At 40.2% G+C, this 19,001-nt stretch overlaps 1 protein-coding gene and 1 long non-coding RNA gene across 3 annotated transcripts in view; one reads left to right on the top strand and one right to left on the bottom strand.

Annotated features, from left to right (window-relative positions):
• The window catches only part of mettl22 (methyltransferase 22, Kin17 lysine), a 118,568-nt gene extending 118,424 nt beyond the window's left edge, over positions 1–144 (bottom strand). For both annotated transcript variants that reach the window (XM_079643035.1, XM_079643036.1), the window contains exon 1: positions 27–144. The gene's annotated coding sequence lies outside the window, so the exon portion shown is untranslated. The remainder of the gene's footprint in view (positions 1–26) is intronic.
• LOC307014835 overlaps positions 1–19,001 on the top strand; it is a 38,213-nt gene that overhangs the window by 3,828 nt on the left and 15,384 nt on the right. The gene's annotated exons all lie outside the window — the stretch shown is intronic.

Below are 19,001 nucleotides of genomic sequence, written 5' to 3'. Positions count from 1 at the left end.
GATAGCAAACACACAACAACGCTTACCTATCCGATAGCAAGTGCAGTCTGTGCAGAACACACACCCCGTTCTCTTTACAGATCTAAGCGCACACAAACCCTCTGTCATTGGTCTTCTTCTTCTTTCGTGTTTATTGGCGGTTGGCAAACCAACTTGTAGGTGCATTACCGCCACCAACTGGACTGGAGTGTGGACTAGATACTAAGCAGAAAACAATAAACAAAAGAAACAAAACAAAGAACCAAAACTCGAGATTATTTTAAATGTATCAATTTCTCTTAGAAATGTAATAATCTCACAATATACAGGACTGTCTCAGAAAATTAGAATATTGTGATAAAGTTCTTTATTTTCTGTAATGCAATTAAAAAAACAAAAATGTCATACATTCTGGATTCATTACAAATCAACTGAAATATTGCAAGCCTTTTATTATTTTAATATTGCTGATTATGGCATACAGCTTAAGAAAACTCAAAAATCCTATCTCAAAAAATTAGAATAGTTCCTCAGACCAAGTAAAAAAAAAAGATTTATAACAGCAAAACACAATCAAACATTTGAAAATGTCCATTAATGCACTCAGTACTTGGTTGGGAATCCTTTTGCACGGATTACTGCATCAATGCGGCGTGGCATGGAGGCAATCAGCCTGTGGCATTGCTGAGGTGTTATGGATGCCCAGGATGCTTCAATAGCGGCCTTTAGCTCATTAGCATTGTTGGGTCTGGTGTCTTTCAGCTTCTTCTTCACAATACCCCACATATTCTCTATGGGGTTCAGGTCAGGGGAATTTGCAGGCCAATCGAGGACAGTAATGCCATGGTCAGTACACCAGTTACTGGTGGTTTTGGCACTGTGGGCAGGTGCCAGATCATGCTGGAAAATGAATTCCTCATCTCCATAGAGCTTTTCAGCAGACGGAAGCATGTAGTGCTCTAAAATCTCTTGGTACACAGTTGCATTTACTCTGGGCTTGATGAAACACAGTGGACCAACACCAGCAGCTGACATGGCTCCCCAAACCATCGCTGACTGTGGGAACTTCACACTGGATTTCAAGCAACTTGGATTTTGCTCCTCTCCAGCCTTTCTCCAGACTCTGGCGCCTTGACTTCCAAATGAAATACAAAACTTGCTTTCGTCTGAAAAGAGGACTTTGGACCACTGTGCAACTGTCCAGTGCTTCTTTTCCTTAGCCCAAGTCAGACGCCTCTTCCGTTGTCTTGAGTTCAGAAGTGGCTTGACCATGGGAATACGGCTATTGTAGCCCATTTCCCGGACACGTCTGTGAACAGTGACTTTTGATACCTGGACTCCAGCTTCAGTCCACTGTCTTTGAAGCTCCCCCAAATTCTGGAAGCGACTCTTCTTCACAATGCTGTTAAGGCTGCGGTCATCTCTCTTGGTTGTGCAGCGTTTCCTGCCACATTTCCCCCTTCCAACACACTTTTTGTGGATGTGCTTTGAAACTGCACTCTGTGAACAGCTTGCTCTTTGAGAAATTTCTTTTTGTGTCTTACCCTCCTGATGGAGGGTGTCAATGACGGTCCTCTGGACAGCAGTCAGATCAGCAGTCTTCCCCATACTTGTGATTTAGTTTACTGAACCAAGCTGAGTGTTTTTCAAGGCTCAGGAAACCCTTGCAGGTGTTTCGAGTTAATTAGACGATTCAAGTGATTCGTTGAACACCCTACTAGTATACTTTTTCATGATATTCTAATATTTAGAGATAGGATATTTGAGTTTTCTTAAGCTGTATGCCATAATCAGCAATATTAAAATAATAAAAGGCTTGCAATATTTCAGTTGATTTGTAATGAATCCAGAATGTATGACATTTTTGTTTTTTTAATTGCATTACAGAAAATAAAGAACTTTATCACAATATTCTAATTTTCTGAGACAGTCCTGTATATTGCCTGATGTTTTCCCTAACAGTCCTGATAGCGACAAGTCATGGAATTTTGCTTTCTTCAGTGTCTGGAAAAACACATTTCTCTGAGTAGCCTACCATATTTCCTGCAAAGCAGTAAAACATGCTCAACAGTTTCTGGCTGGCTACAGTGTATACAGTACACTTTCCGGTTGGATGCTTTCCTATTATACTCAATGTATGATTGAGACCTGTATGACCTATTCTTATCCGAGAAATGACATTTTCCTGTTACCCTTTTCTCAATATATGTATTACTCACTGGGATGAATACTGCTGCCCCTGCACGCCCTGTCTCTGGATCTTTGGAACCATTTGTAAATATGATTGTTGAGTCTGAGTGATATCTTGCAAAATAATTCTGGACTATGCGCCATACTGGTAGTTCTTTCTTTTCCTTTAACTCCCTTTGTATATTCAGGACTACACTTGGCAATGGGAATAACCAGGGTGGAATGGACGAGATTGGAACTGTGGGTCAATACTGTATTTGATTCAAACCTATACTTGCTGCTTTAACATCGCCAATCCATCCGAAACTTATTAAATGTGACTCATTGTGCTCCCAGCAGTCTTTCAAAATACTTTTCGCAGGATGACTATCACTGTGCCCCTGAAGGTTTACCCATTATGCCAACATTAACTTTACTCTTCTTATCCTTAAAGGCATTTCTCCCATTTCCAGCTGTATTGCTGATACTGGAGATGTTTTAAAAGCTCCACTACAAATTCTCAGGGCCTGAGCTTGTAGGACATCCAGTTTTTTAAGGTTTGATTCTGCTGCTGCCATTAATGCAATACACCCATAATCTAATACAGGTCTCATGAGTGCCCTATATATATCCAGAAGTGATGATCTACTTGCTCCCCACTCCTGTCCCGCCAAACACCGAAGTACATTGTTGACTTTTTTACATTTATTTTGAACTTTTCCAATATGATTGCTTCATGTTAGTTTTCTGTCAAACCAAACACCAAGAAATCTTAACCTTTTCAAGAGGTTGCTCATACAATTTTAACGATATAGGAACAATGTTATGCCGTTTTGTAAAACAAATGACCTCCGTCTTAGCTACTGACAGTTTGAATCCCCATTTATTTGGCCATTTCTCCACTTCCACTATTGAAGCTTGTATTTTCTTTCCAACATGTGCTACATTGCGGCCTTTTGCCCACAAAGCCCCATCATCTGCATACAAAGATTTTCCCATACTTGGATTAACTTGATTAAAAATGTTATGTATCATTATATTGAACAGCAACGGACTACACACACTACCTTGCGGAGTACCATTTTCCACAGCATAAACACTTGAATATTCTGCACCTACTGTACTCTTACTTGTATTTTTCTGTCCAGTAAAAAATTCATAACCCAATTATATGCTTTACCACCAATTCCCAATGATTTTAACTTGATTAGTAGTCCTTCCTTCCAGAGCATGTCATAAGCCTTTTCAATATCAAAGAAGACTGCAATCACTACTTCCTTGTTGGTCTGTGCTTTCCTGATGTCTGATTCTAAGCACAATATAGAATCCATTGTATTCCGACCCCACGGAACCCACTTTGATATGGGGACAACAGAGCTTTATTTTCTCAGATATATGTTAACCTTTCTGTAACCATTCTTTCCATGATTTTGCATAAATGAGATGTCAGGGCAATAGGCCTGTAGCTAGATGGATCTGAAGGGTCTTTCCCTGGCTTTAGGATGGGCACTATTATCACTTGTTTCCACACTGAAGGAAGTTGGCCAGAATCCCACACCCTATTAAACAACCTTAACACAATGACTAGAGTGTTATCTGTCATGTGTTCCAACATTTTGTAACAAACACCATCTTTCCCAGGAGTGGTTTGACGAGCACTAATAATTGCTCTTCTCAACTCAAACATACTAAAATGCAGGTCCAACTGATCCCCCAACACTTCTACTCTATCCAATATTCTCAGGTTTTCCATGAGTGTATTATTTCTGCACTGCCTGGCTTCCTCTGTAAGGTTATCTGAACTATGAACTTTCCTAAATGTTTGAGCTAGAAGTTCCGCCTTTCCTAAGTTTGTGACAGCCATTTTGTCCCCTCTGCTCAAAACTGGCAACTCATAATTCCTTCGAATTCCCCCCATTCTCCTAGTCATGCCCCAAACATCTGCAAGCTGTACTTCTCTTCCAATACTATTGCAATATTGCCTCCAAAAAGTGCGTTTTTGTGTTTGTATCGTCCTCCTTACTATAGCCTGGGCCCTTTTATACTGATTCAAAGCTTCCTGAGAATGGAGTTTTTTGAGTTGCCTGAATGCTTTATTTCTGTCTTTAATGGATTTACTACATTCACCATTCCACCAGGGTTAACTCTTGGTACACCTAACTCCTGCAATTTCCGGAATTGTTTCTTTAGCTGAATGAATGATAACCTCAACCAGCTCATCATTGAATTTATTTATATCATCATAATTTTCCTCTTGAAGTGTTTTACATCTATTCGTACTTACAACTTGGAAAGCATCCCAATTAGCTTTTCCCAATTTCCATCTAGGAATTTTCTTCTCCTTTACAAACCTTATGTTGGTCCCAACTTTAGTCATTACCGGATAATGATCGCTGCCCACTGTAGTATGCTTTATCACATTCCATGTACTTATACCTGCTATATCACTAGACACAAATGTCAGATCGAGTACTGTTTCTATATTCTTTGTGCAATTATATCTTGTTCCTTCCCCAGTGTTAATACACACTAGCCCGTGGTCATCTATAAATTCCTCAACTCCTGCACCATTTGCATCTGTGCTACTGCTTCCCCATAGCGAGTTATGTGAATTAAAATCCCCACACCATATTACTTTGTCTTGCAGTGAACCCCCAGCATCCTCTAATATCCTTTGATCTAATTTCCCACATGGATTATAATAATTTACTATATCTATAGGTCCTCTATCATTCCATACCCTTATAACTATTGCTTCATGATCTGTACTTAAATGCATAACTTTGTAACTTATACCACTCTGTATGAATGTTGCGACTCCTCCCCCTCTGCCAGAGTCCCTATCTCTTCTAACTGCAGTATATCCCTTCACAATAAAATCCAGTTGTGGTTTCAGCCATGTTTCCTGAATACAAAGTACATTAGGTTTCTCTCCCAGGTTGTCAATATATTTTTTGAACTCTTGTCCATTTGCAATTAAACTTCTAGCATTCCACTGCAGTACAACTAACACCATCATGATGATCCAGTCCATGTCTGAGGTTGTTGGACGTCATCATTTAGGATATCTTTCACATTTTCCCAGTGCATCCCTTTCACATCAATATACTTTTCAGCTGATTTGACAATTATTTTTGATTCTTTCATTCCGGCTTTTAGTCTGCGCTGAACAGTTGATAATCTCTGCCATAAACAATACAAACTCTGTTTTACTCACTATCAGAGTGTCCTCCTTCAACTTAACACAGTTGTGGATTTTTCCTGTTTCTTTGCTCTCATTTTTGTTTCCCATTTTAACCTGCGTTCCTCCTGAAACTGTCTTTGCTGCCTCTGCATAGCTAACTCCCTGCGTCACCCTGACTCGCTGCACCTCTTCTGCTTTCTTGCTAACCTCACATCCACGGTACGCTGAGCTATGCTCCCCTCCGCAATTGCAACATTTCATCTTTGCCCCTTCTTCACATTTTCCGTATTCATGATCTCCACCACATCTGCCACACCGTTGTTTTCCCTTGCACACTGCCGCCACATGTCCAAATCTCTGACAGTTAAAACATCTTATTGGTGGTGGAACTTACGGTCTCACATCATAACACATATATCCAATAAGTATCTTTTCCGGAAGCCTTTTTTCATCAAAGATGATCAGAACCGAAAGATTATCTTCTTTAATCCCATTGCTGTTTGCTTTCATGCGTTTGACATCACTTATTTTTGCATTTGTTATATTCTCTTTCACATCATCAGCTGATATTCTGACGGGGACTCCTGTCACAACTCCCCTGACTAGCTTTTTACCACTGAACAGTGAACATTCCACTTTCTTACCCTCCACTGTACTCATCTTAATTGCTCTCCTGTTGCTCTCTATCCCTACACTTGATCAACATTGATCCATTCCTCAATACTTTGGCACTCATTACCTCCCCGATTTCTTTACTGATGGATTTAGTTCAGCGTATAGGGTTCCACACGCCGAACGAAGCTCCCTCTTGCGCAAGTTTCACAACCACCATGAACTCCTGTTGCCTATTTCCGACTACTCTTTCTCTCCTTTCCCCCTCACTATTGCTCTCATCCGAATAAGTATTTCCTCCCTTTTTACGTTTCTTTCTCCTCACTATATCCCATTTTCTATTTTCACAACTCCCGCTTGCTACGTCCATGTCTCCTAACTCGCTTCCTGCCTCGTCACTTCCCTCTGCCATCTCTCGTCCAGTCACAATCCAGTGTTGCCAACCAGCCTCTCCCGCGAGCTGTCGTTGTCCCACCGCCTCTCTGTCATTGGTCTGAAGCTGAAGCATGGCTTAAACTGTCTGAATAGTCCACCCTAGTAACTTGTCCGGACTGCAAAAAGATGTGTTCCGCTTCGCCAGACTTCCGTTCCGCCGAATCAGAATCTGCTTTAATGCGCAATTACTAATAAAAGGCACACAGTGAACTCTGCCAGAGCAGCAGCAGTGTGTTCCTGTTCCACACACACCATACATTAATAACCCCTGCTCTCTGTAGTTATTCTGTGTCCTGCTGAGCGGACCTGTTCTACCGGGAGGATGCCTTTTTATATTATTCCTTTGGGTTTTTTTTCACTGCATTTATTGATATCCTGCATTTTGAATTCATAATCTAATAATCCAGGATATGACCATGGTGTTTTTTTGAACACTGAAAAGGCTTAATTTTCTCAGGAAGAATTACAACAACTGTTGTTAAACCCAACCCCAGAAATGGTCAGCTTGAATGAAAGTTGTATGTGGTCCGTATGATAAATCATTTGAAAAAAAATAAAAACAGTATAAACTGAGGAAGGATTCCCCTGAGTTTAATGTGTTATCTTCACTCCGCTGTTAAACTGTACTGATGTTAAGAAGATCACTGGAAGTGGATACGCTGCAGCGTCCAATCAGTGAGCGATACACAGTAAGGGGGCGGGGCGAGCTGCTGAGGATTTCCCTGACAGCTGGGTTGCGGTCGAATAATCCAAACATCAGCTCCTAACGTGTAACCCTATCGTCTATTCCTTGACCTCTGAGTGAAACGTCACAGGGGTTAAGGGATAGTGGATAGGAGAATTCAAAAGGACTTAGGAGAAGAGACTGCGGTACTTTAGAGAATCCGACTGCACTTTGAGGCCCATTCCCAAACCGCCCCCAACACCCTACCCCTACACCCTACCCCTCCGTTTGCGCGTTCACGCGGAGGGTCCGCCATATTGAGGGCTGTTCCAAAGCAACGAGTGTGGAGCGGTGTGGAGGGGGAGTGGGCTATCAAGCCCTCAAACAGCGAGTCTGCAGCGGTGCTGACTTGAGACCGGTCTCTACCAAGCCCCCAGGAAGTGCGGCGGACTCAGATGAAAATATTCATGGTGGCCAAACGGCGGTACTACACTTCCGTTTGGTTGCCAGGCCGGAAACACTTTTCCCCATTGACTTACATGGGGAAAGAATGGTCTGTAAATCGTTGGATAATTTTTTTTAAACTAAATAAACTACCCAGTATGAACACTTGTATAGCCCTTATTAAAAACATTCGTTCCTCAAGTTGTAAAAATGTGCTAATAACGTTATTCTGAGAGTTATTTCCCTCTGCATTATGAACGCGCATCCAACCCACGGGACCGCGCCGCCCGGAAACGTTCATGTTACGTGTTCAGCACTACATGAGTTTTACCTTTACCCATGGATGCACAATAACAACGGACCCATATCGCCTTACTGGGATCCCACGGAGCTGTAATAATGGATATATTGCACATGTTTGCTGTAATTCATAATTTGTAAAATATTATACTACATGGGCTGTATGATGTAAATCTTGCATTAAATAAAGTTAATATTACCGACGTAGATTAACGTCCCTGTAGCTTCTTATTGCACTTGCAATATAGCCTACCATTCAAGGAGTTGAACGTTGCTGTTTGCTATTACTATAATACCACGCAGGGATAAGCCAGAGTTTACAACCTTTAGATGTGGGCACAACACGTTTTGACCCAGATTAATTAGCTATACCATATGATAGGGTGACCATATTTTGATTTCCAAAAAAGAGGACATGCTGCCCCCAGCCTCGAGATACTTAATGATACTCAACGTTTACTCAAAGATGCCTTATTGTTTTAAAGTATGCCTCCTCTGTATGGATATACAATTATTATTTATATTATTTTACTGTATATAACACAATAATATCTCTCTATAACCAAAGACACACCAAACCAAGGTTACTCAACAATCAACATGCTTTATTATACCTAAAATTATCTCTGACAAATCTCAAATGCACAAGAATAACTTAAACATCAATCTGTAACAAAATAATAGCTCTCTTTTCAAGTCTTACTAGACAAAAAATAAATAACAAAATATATGAAATAGTAGAAAATAGAAAATCCAGCTTTAACAAATAATCTCTTTGTATCTTGTCAATGTAAACAATAAAACAGTAACCTCACAAAGATACTAATGTAATTATTTTAAAAGTGCACTATGCAGTTTTGGATTTCACATTTGCATAATTTCCATTAGTGAACATAACCTAACATAACATTTGATTACCTAAATCAAACCAAACACATTTTGAGGCACCATGAACCAAATATAAGCCTACTTTAAATGTTTGTAAACACAATTCCAGGCCCTGTCATTGTAAACAACCACAGTGAAACGACAACTTTTCACATATTTCTAGCTTCAAACAGTTTTCTAGGGTCCCAATTTAAAATTAAAAGTTTAAAGTTTCTCTCCCACGGCTACATAGCTTTCTCTCTCTGCATAGCTGCATACTTCAATCTTCTTTATCCTGCTTTTCTTCTTCATCCTCCTTGTCTGCCCATCGATATTTAGCTGTGGAGCTGATCTTTCCCAGCAGGTTTCGGTTGCTCAACAAATAAGCATGAAAGTCTTTGCAAGACATGTCTTTCAAATTGTATTGCACAAATAGAATCCCCTTCAGTGACTCAACAGACAGCTGGTTCCTCTCCTTGGTCCACTGGCTCTGCATCAGTGAGAAAACCCTCTCAACATTTGCATTGTGAGAGGAAAGTGCAAAGACAAACTGTGCAATCTTCAGTAGTTCTGAGTAACATGCAATGCTTTTGGCCTCCTCAAAATATTTGGTCCACCTCTGGTGCACCTGCAGGCCACTGAACTCCTCATCACGGTTGCACCTTTCTGTGAATCTCTTCAGATTGGTGACCTGGTCAAAACACTTGACATCACCAATTACCAACCCCTTCTCTCCTAGGAGCTTGATGCAGGCCTCCACATCATTCCACTCTGGTGGCTCACTCAGATCCATCCACGTGAATGTGGAGAACTCTTCCATGGGAGTCATCCACTTCTCCAGATACTCCAGACATGTACTGTACAGGCCTTGTACATCAGCACAGAACTGGTCATATTCCTTACCAAGTCCATCACTACGCTTTTGTGCCAGTAGTCCCTTAACTTTAAGGGACATGAAGTTGTTGCTCTTGCGTTCAAGAAGAATGGTGTGGATGCTGTTCATTATTTTCTTTACCTCCATAATGGAGTTCTTCTCCTTTTCCATGTCTTGAATGTGGGTGTGGAACGCAGACATGAGTGAGTGCATGTGCCATCTCACTGAATTCGTTTACAAAAAACTTCTTGATCACTGTGGGTGGTTTTTGCTGAGACAGAAAGAATGTCTTTAAGGCTGGAAACATCTGTATCATCCTCTCAATGCCTGGGAACAATGACAGCCACCTTGTCTTGCTGTGAGAAAGCATCCTTCTGTATTCAATGTCAACAAAATCACAGTACTCCTTCAGGCTCTCAGTGCGCACAGTGTAAATGTGGAAGAACTGGTAGATTTTGAACATGATATTCTCAAGGTCAATATCTATTGTTTCTGCCCCATGATGAACACAATTATTCAATATGTGTGCTGGGCAACCCACACCGATCAGAGTGTTCTTCAGCAGCAACCTCTTCAAATTTGCAAACACATTCTTTCCCCCTTCATCACGTAGGATTCCTCCAAAGTTTGTGTTGCAATTGTCGCCAGTAAATGCAATGCATTTTTCAGACAAATTGTTTTTTGCCAATGTTTCAATGAGATATTGTGCAATGGTTTCTGCTGTCTCATTTGGTGTGTCTTTAAACTCGATTAATTTTGTTTGCATGCCACCCCTCTTCCAGTCAAAGTACTGGATTATGAATGGGAATATTTTCACTGCTCCGTGGTTACTCCCGTCTGTAGAAACACCACAGTACTGGATTTCTTTAAGTGCTTCATGTGCGACATCAATCGAGTGGGGCGCTATAACATCATTGACAATGGCTTCGGTTTTAGTGCGCGCACTACTGAATTTTTTGGCAGTGTCAGAGTCTGGAAATGCTTTTTTTAGCAAGGCACTTGTGCAATCCATAGATCTGTAGCTGTTGTGATGTTTCACAGTGTGAAATGCAAACGCACCCTCCGCTGCATTTACAGCATCCTCTGTTTTGCCTGGTCTAACAAAGAAGTCTGTCAACTTTGCCGACAAACTCTCACCTTGCACAGCTTTCCTATGTTTGTCTGTGTCCATGTGCGCTTTAAGATCGCCTGCACCTTTATTGGACACACACACACACGTATGTGCAAGCTTTGCACACGGTGCACTCCGCCTCCCATTTGTTCCGACCGGGCCGGTACATTTGGAATTTCTTCTGCAATTCATCTGTAAAAGTACATTTGCGCTTTGGCATTGTGAATGTGAGCTGCGGTCCGCTCTGTCCCCTTCCTCTGTTTGTGTGTCAGCGTAGTTGTAGAGCCGCCCACAAAGCTTCAGACTCAGGGATTACGTCACACACGCAACAGAGTACCGTAGTATTCTGTGCAATTCGCCAGTCAATTTAAGTACATGCAAACGGTCCGCGAAACCCGGACATTTTCATGAATTTATAAACCCCCCCCGGACGGCCCGGACAGGGCGTGAAAAGAGGACATGTCCGGGCAAAAGAGGACGTTTGGTCACCCTACCATATGATATCGCCAGAGGAAGTCGTCATACTTATACATATATAAATAAAGATATGTGTCAAAGCTCTAATCAAATGAACAGTTGTATTAATTATACTTATATATATATATATATATATATATATATAGCCTGTGTTGTATATTCATACACACAAATGAACAACCTTGTGTGTGTCAAATAACAAGTTGTGTTTATTTTATTGTTGTTTTATGCTTATCCACATTTTGATTTCAGAGCACAGGAGAATGCTGGGAACAACATAAAGCTCAACAGTGAAGCTGGCAATGCTGAACAAAACCATTTAGAGTTATAATATTTATTCAGCTGAAAAAGTCAAAGCTCTACGAAAATGTAATTAAAAATACATAAGCATTTCAGGTAGAAATCACAATTTTATAGAAATTCACAAAAACAAGAAATGAAACCTAAAAGAGATGTTAACACATGTATACCTCTGATGGCTGGCATAGTAGAACTAGGTGGAAAAAATAGTGAGAACAAATGTAAATACAATTGATATAGATTAAAAGGTAATATATATAATATTGATTGTAATTATTATATTAAAAAATCCACCAAACATGATCAACAGGAAAGCCCTATGAAGGCATTTTATGGTTTGAAAAAAAGTTGAGGATGGGGTCCAGACAGTTCAATCAGGAGAGACTTCATTTTGTTTAAAGAACATTTTTTTTTTTTTTTTTATTCTTTATTTATTTGGGGTCACATTATAGTACAAGTACAGTTTTTCAAATCATATATTTTTAGAGACCCGAAAGTGACAAATGAAATAGCAAACAAAATTAATCAAAGTAAAATAAAAACAAAAAAGTACACAGGGGTTGTTTGAAATAGCAAATGTCTACACATGTACATGCATACATATCAACATACATATATACATTCAATACACATACATGTGACCATACATACATATCTATACATATACATTCAATCTGTGTATAGAAACAGTCAAACAAGGGATGGTCGTCTTTGGGATATGTAAATCCTCCACTTTTTCCATATTTCTTCAAATGTGTTTTCCTGAAGATTTCATGGATTTTGTCGTACCAGTTGTCAAGAGAAGGGATATCCGCTTTGAGCCATTTTCTAGTTATTGCTTTTCTTGCTGCAACAGTAAGAATTCCAAATAATTGTTTTGTTTTGGAGTTTGTGGGGATTGAATGTACGAGCCCAAATAGAAATTCGTCCCAGTTTAAAGGGATTTTTTCCTGTAGTATCATTTCAATTTCGATATGAATCTTTTCCCAAAAAGTTACTATTAAAGGACAAGCCCAAAACAAATGGTAGTGATGTGCTAGCTGAGAACCACATTTCCTCCAGCAGCTGGGGGGCCCTAGGTGATGTGATGACTGAGCAGGGCTGAAAAAGTACCTGCTCAGCATCTTCCAACTAAACATTCTGTAGGTGCCTGAGCTCGAGATCTTCCATTGAAAAGTACAGTAATTTGTCCAGACTTCGTCAGGGATGGTTTTTTTGGTTTCGTTTTCCCATTTGTGTTTTATATAGAAAGTATTTTCCTTTTTAATATCTTGAAGAGCTTGGTAAAGTTTTGAGATTACTTTCATCCCTGTGTCTGATGTGTATGCACTGGTGAAAACTATTAATAAAGGGTTTTCAAGGGCCTTCTGGCTGTCTGGTAGGGAACTATTTAAGTAATGGCGTACCTGTAGAAATCTAAAAAAATCACTGTTATTCAATCCATATAGTTTTTTTAGTGTTTGAAAATCGAACATGGTTCCTTTGCTGAAAAATGTGCAATATGAAGTAAGGCCATGTTTGGCCCAATCTTTAAATGTTTTATCCAGCTTGCTCGGGGTGAAATCAAGATCATGTGAGCACCATCTTAATATCTTCATTTCGTCCAGCAAGTCACTCCTGGTAAGGACCCTTAACCATAACTTTAAGGAGAGGTTTATCCAGCGGTTATCTTTTTCCAGTAAGTTTTTGACATGTCTTTTATCCCCTAACCTTGCCTCGATGGGTACTCCTCCTGATACATTATTCTCAATTTCTTTCCATCTAGCTCTGTAGTCTGGCTTGCACCAGCAAAACAAGCTTCTTAATTGGGCTGATATATAGTAGTCCTTCAAGCAGGGGAGCGCTACTCCTCCCTTGTTTTTTGCTAGTTGAAGAGTACAGAATCTAATCCTTGGTTTCTTCCCTTGCCAAATGTACCTTGATATGGTTTTATCCCATTCGTTAAACTGCTTGTCTGTGATTTCAATTGGTAGATTCTGGAAAAGGTATAAGAGTCTAGGTAGGATGTTCATTTTCACTGATTCTATTCGAGATTCAAAGCTCAGCACTGGGATCAAGTTCCATCTATTTATGTCTTCTTTTATTTTCTGACTTAGAGGGTTGAAGTTTAGTGTATACAATTCCTCTGAATCTTTAGAGATGCTTATTCCCAGATATTTTAAGTGGTTCAGATCCCAATTAAGATCAATGAGTGAGTTTATATGTTGGCTTGGCTTGTAATTAAAGCTCAGTATTTGGGTTTTTGTTATATTGAGTTTGTACCCTGAGACAGAACTATAAGTATCCAAAAAAGTCAGTAAACTCAAGAATGATTCATCTGGATTTGACAGGTATATTAATATATCATCAGCAAATAATGATAATTTATGTTCCTGACCATATACTTCTACACCGGTAATATTGTTATTTTGAGTAACCCCCAAACTCAGAGCTTCGATATAAATTGTGAATAGCAGAGGGCTAATTGGACATCCCTGTCGTGTCCCTCTCTCAAGGTAGAAAGAATTTGATATGGCTCCGTTTATTTTTATTCTTGCATAAGGGTTGTCGTACAGTGCTTGAACAGTATTAATAAAGATCTTGTGAAAGCCAAACTTTTCAAGAACTTGGTATAGGAATTTCCAATAGACTCGATCGAAGGCTTTTTCTGCATCGAGGCTCAAAAGTACTGCCTGGAGTTTGTTTTTGGATATATGTTCAACTATATGTAGAGTTCTGCGGATATTATCTTGAGTTTGCCGTTGTTTGATAAATCCTGTCTGATCTAGATTTATTATCTGAGGGAGGATTTCTTCGAGTCTTTTTGCCAAAATGTGGGTAAAGATCTTATAGTCCTGGTTTAGCACACTTATTGGACGATAGCTTCCACAGTCACATTTGTCTTTCCCTTCCTTCGGTATCAGGGAAATTACTGCTTCCCCCCATGAGGGGGGGGGGGGGGCTATGCCTGTCTGAAGCACGTGGTTAAAAGCATCCCTCATTGTTGGGATCAATAGATCCTTCATTTCCCTGTACCATTCAGAGGGGAAACCATCTGGGCCTGCGGCTTTATTGGGTTTTAAGTCAGCGATTGCCTTTTCTACTTCTTTTCCCGTAATTTCTATAATTAATTTATGATTTTGCTCATCCCTCACTTTAGGAAAAGTTATCAAATCAAGGAAACTCCTGATGTTGGTTTTATCTATTTTAGGCTGTGAGTATAGGTTTTTATAGAAACAGACAAAAGTTTGATGCATGTCTTCTAAATTGCTATGTATAATACTTGTTTCAGGGTCTTTTATTTTATAAATTGTGTTTTCTACCTGTTGTTTTTTTAGTTTATAAGCCAATAGTTTTGCTGATTTAACTCCTACCTCATAATAACTTTGTTTTAGAAAGATCTTTTTTTTTTTTATGTTGTTTGAGAGGATTTCATGGAGTTCATTCTTTTTTTAATCTATTTCCATTTTAGTTTTTGTATTTAAAGTGTTCTTATGTATATTTTCTAGATGTTTTAGTTCTGTTTGAAGCTGATTTGTTTTCTCTTTTCTTTGCTTATTTATGTTTGAGGAATATCCAATTATTTTTCCTCTTAGGACAGCTTTGCATGCACCCCACAGGATTATTGGGGACACTTCTCCATTATCATTGTCGTTCAGATAATCTTTTATATCGGTCCTGATTTGAGGCCTAATTTGGTTAAGAATTCCTGTGTTCAGTCTCCAGATTGTGCTTTTCCTTTCTAGTCCTAGATTTAATGCCATGGAGACCGGAGCATGGTCCGATAAGTCCATGGTCCCTATACTGCAATTTTGAACCCTATAAAAATCTTTCTGATACATAAACAGATAATCAAGCCTTGAATATACTGAGTGTGGGTGTGAGTAAAAGGTAAAATCTTTCGTAGATGGATTTAGGTCTCGCCATACATCCGAGAGTCCTAGGTCTCCCAAGATCAATTTAATGATCATACTGATTTTTTTTCCTCCTGAGGAAAGGGGTTTTGATGTATCTAAAGTTGGGTTAAGTCTAACATTGAAATCTCCCCCACAAATTAGAATTCCTTGGGCCTCCAATGTTATTATTTCAAAAATGTGTTTGTAAAATGACCATTCAGATCCCGGGGGGGCATATACATTCAGGAGGGTAACTAAAGTACCCTCCAAATTTCCCCGAATAAGTACATATCTCCCGTCTTGATCCTTTTTTTCATATGTGCATTCGAAATGTAATTTACCGGAGATTAAGATTGTTACGCCCCTCCTGGATCCCTTTCTGTAAGAGGATGAATATGGACTGAAGTTCCACTTTTTAAGTTTTTGGTGTTCCTGTTCTGTTAGATGAGTCTCCTGCAGGAGGGCTATTTCTGCTCCAACTCTTTTTAATTTTGACATTACTTTATTCCTTTTAATTGGATTTCCCAGACCGTTCACATTGTATGTAATTACTTTAATTGACCCTTTACTTTGCATGGTGATTATTTGCCTTTATTTTAAATCCATGAGTTCCTACATTTAAATTATTTCTCGTATCCCCTGTTGTATATATGACATTAATAAAATCCCAAACTATAACCAAAAAAAGTATAACAAAGTAATATCCACAAACATAAGTGACATTGACTTCCAGGTTTAAGGCCACATATTGGGCCTTGGAGTGTTGTAGTGTGGAGGGAAAGTCTCTTCCTCTTAGTGATGGAAGGGGGCCCTCTTCAGCTCTTAAGCTGATACTATGGTCCATAGAATACAGAGAGTAGCAATCCGACCCAAAATGTGGCTCACATGTGCCTGTGATATAAGCCTTCTATTCAATTTGATCTCTACCTTTGGGTAGGGAGAAAAATAATAGTAGTAAAGGCAAGGAAAAAAGAGAACAAATAATAGTCTCATTTGCCTCAAAATAGCCGTATTGTTCTTGTTTCTTTTTAACCAAGATTTTCAGAAAGGAGTATCCATTAAAGAGGGCGTTTATGAAACATAGGCTACTTATCAGATATCCCGATTTCGAAGCTTCGGAGCCGTTCCTTGTAAAGTTGCTTGGAGCTCGGGTGCAGTTGACCTCCTCGCTTTCTGCTCGGTTCCCAAGTCAGACGGCTAATCTGGTCCAGTAGCGAGCTCGGATTTTTTAGGACAGTCACTGTTATCCCTCTCTTCACCATGTCTGCTGTTGCCTCCTCAGCCGAGTTGTAGACCACTGGATTATCATCATAAAATACTTTTAATCTGGCCGGGAATGGGCTCTGGAATCTTATGTTTCTTTCCTTAAGTGGCTTAAGTGGCTTCCGCATACTGCCTCCTCCTTCTCTGCAATTCAGGTGCGTAATCATGGTCCACGTTGACCTTTTTTTCTTTGAAATAAAAACCCTTTTTCTGCCAGGCTTTTTTGATTACGTCTTCTTTCATTTTAAAACTTGAAAATTTCACCACCAGAGATCTCGGTGAGGCCTCGGCCGGAGGTTTGGGGCCGAGCGCACGGTGCGCCCTCTCAATCTGTAGCATAGAGGGGGTCAGTTCCAGGCCTTTAATTAGTAGCTCTTCCACAAATGCGATCACCGATGTCGACATGGCTTCTGCTCCTTCCTCTACTCCGTAAATCCTTACATTCTCGCGGCGTGTTCGTCCCTCTAGGTCCGTCAGTTTAGCCTCTGTCTGTACCTGTAGCTTCACTAGGCCAGATACCACCTCTTCCCATTACTGGATCCTGGTCTCGGCTGCGTCAATTCGTTCCTCTGCTTCCTCCATTCTATTGTTAATTTTATTGATGTCTTCCTTTATTCCGCTGAGTTGTTGGCAGGACTCTTTTCTAAAGTCTCGGAGCTCTTTTAGAATTAAACTCATATGAGCTTCCCCGCTGGGAACTGCGTCATCTGGCTGCATGTCATCATCCATGCTGTTGCTGACTTGAGACAGCTGATCGATTTCTTCCTCGTCAAGCTTTTTACTTTGTGTTGTATTTCTCTTTCCTTTTCTGGAAAAATTTTTGTTAGTCCGATATTTCCCCGTTGACTTCAATGTACTAAAATAGTTGGATTGCGTTGTTCGGACAGTGTTTTTAGATATTTTAGGTCGGGAGCGTGTTGTTCTAAGCTTCCATCTCTGTGCCGGACCGGAAGTAAAGAACATTTATTGACACATATGATAAATGTTAAGTCTTTGGCGATTAGACCCCGATCCTGAAATCTTATATCTAAAGGGTGAAATGCAGCTGTGAGCATATAGGGAACCTCCCCGGGGTCTCGACACTGGTGATGATGATGAAGATCTGGATTTGATGAGGAGATGGGATGAAGAGGAGGTGTGATGAGGTCTTTGGATTAGCTCTCCTGGCTCTGGATATGATGAACGGAGGTGGATGGAGAGGAGGCGAGTGGCAGCATTAACACCTGAAATCACAGCTGACTGCAGGAGAGGAGAACCATTTTAAAGTTTGGCTGCAGCTCGGTGATTGGCTGCTGGAGAATGAGGTGAATGTAATAGGTTAAAGACAGCGCCCGTGATGAGCTGATTATAAGCAGCTGCGGAGTGAATGTATACATACCCAGTCTTCCTGAAAGAACTTGCTCTGAGCTTCATTTAGTGAGTCAGACTCATGGTCAGAATGCTGGTTGGGAGGCTCAGTTCTTCCTGTTGACAGAAGTTGACACTTTTCTGAGAGGGAGCCAGTCTGCAGACACTGGACAGTGGCAAACCAACAGATGAAACAGGAATCCATCTGAGAGGCTATGTGGAAAAGGATAACAAATAATGTCAGCAAGACATGAACATATATAACCACTATCATTCAATTCTGTAATTGCAGGTTTGTTAGCATGATATTTCAAACATAAATGGCCTGTCTTAGTTTAAAGCCCACTCACCACGTCAAGGTGCAGGCCACGAGTGAGGACACAACAACGATCACAAACAGTACATACACACGAAAAAAAACGTACATACATATGAATAACTTACATATAGGCCTACAATGACGTTACAATAGCTAGCTAGCGGCTAGCTGCTAACTGCCGCAGCCGCCTCGTTATTCATTAATATCAAATCCATCATAACAATCCAGAATGCGCGGAGCTGTTACATGTAGGCAAATTGATGTGCTTGATGTGAACGAGCATTGTGGGGGGCGTGGTTAAAGTTGCACACATACGGGTACTTCTCAGGCATGCTGGGTAATCTGTGACGTTTCACTCTCTCAAAAGTTGGGCCATTTTGTTATCATGCGCCAATGAGCAACTCTCATAGGAATGAATGAGGCCCCGCCTTCCACGCTGTATCCAGTTCTTATTATAGAGAGGCGAAGTCCCTCCCCTTCCGGGAGCCTCCATGGGACCCTGGAAGCGGAAAATTATACATTGAAGTCAATGGAGAGAGAAAAGTTATCTTTTGATCCCGTTTGAATTGTGCCACGAATGATGAATGATGTTTGTCAATCTTAAACAATCATTTCCATGTAAAAAAAGTCACAGTTTTCTCTTAAAACTGTTGAAATATAAGACTATGAAAAATATTCAACTAGAAAGACTACAAATCCCAAATTGCATTCTGGGTTGCGTAAGTGATGTCATTGGCGATAATGCTCCAAGACTGGTTGCGCCTCGCAATTAAAGCAAAGA

Source organism: Notothenia rossii (genome assembly GCF_949606895.1).
Source record: "Notothenia rossii genome assembly, chromosome: 8".
NCBI lineage: Eukaryota > Metazoa > Chordata > Actinopteri > Perciformes > Nototheniidae > Notothenia > Notothenia rossii.
This window is presented reverse-complemented; position numbering and strand designations above follow the sequence as displayed.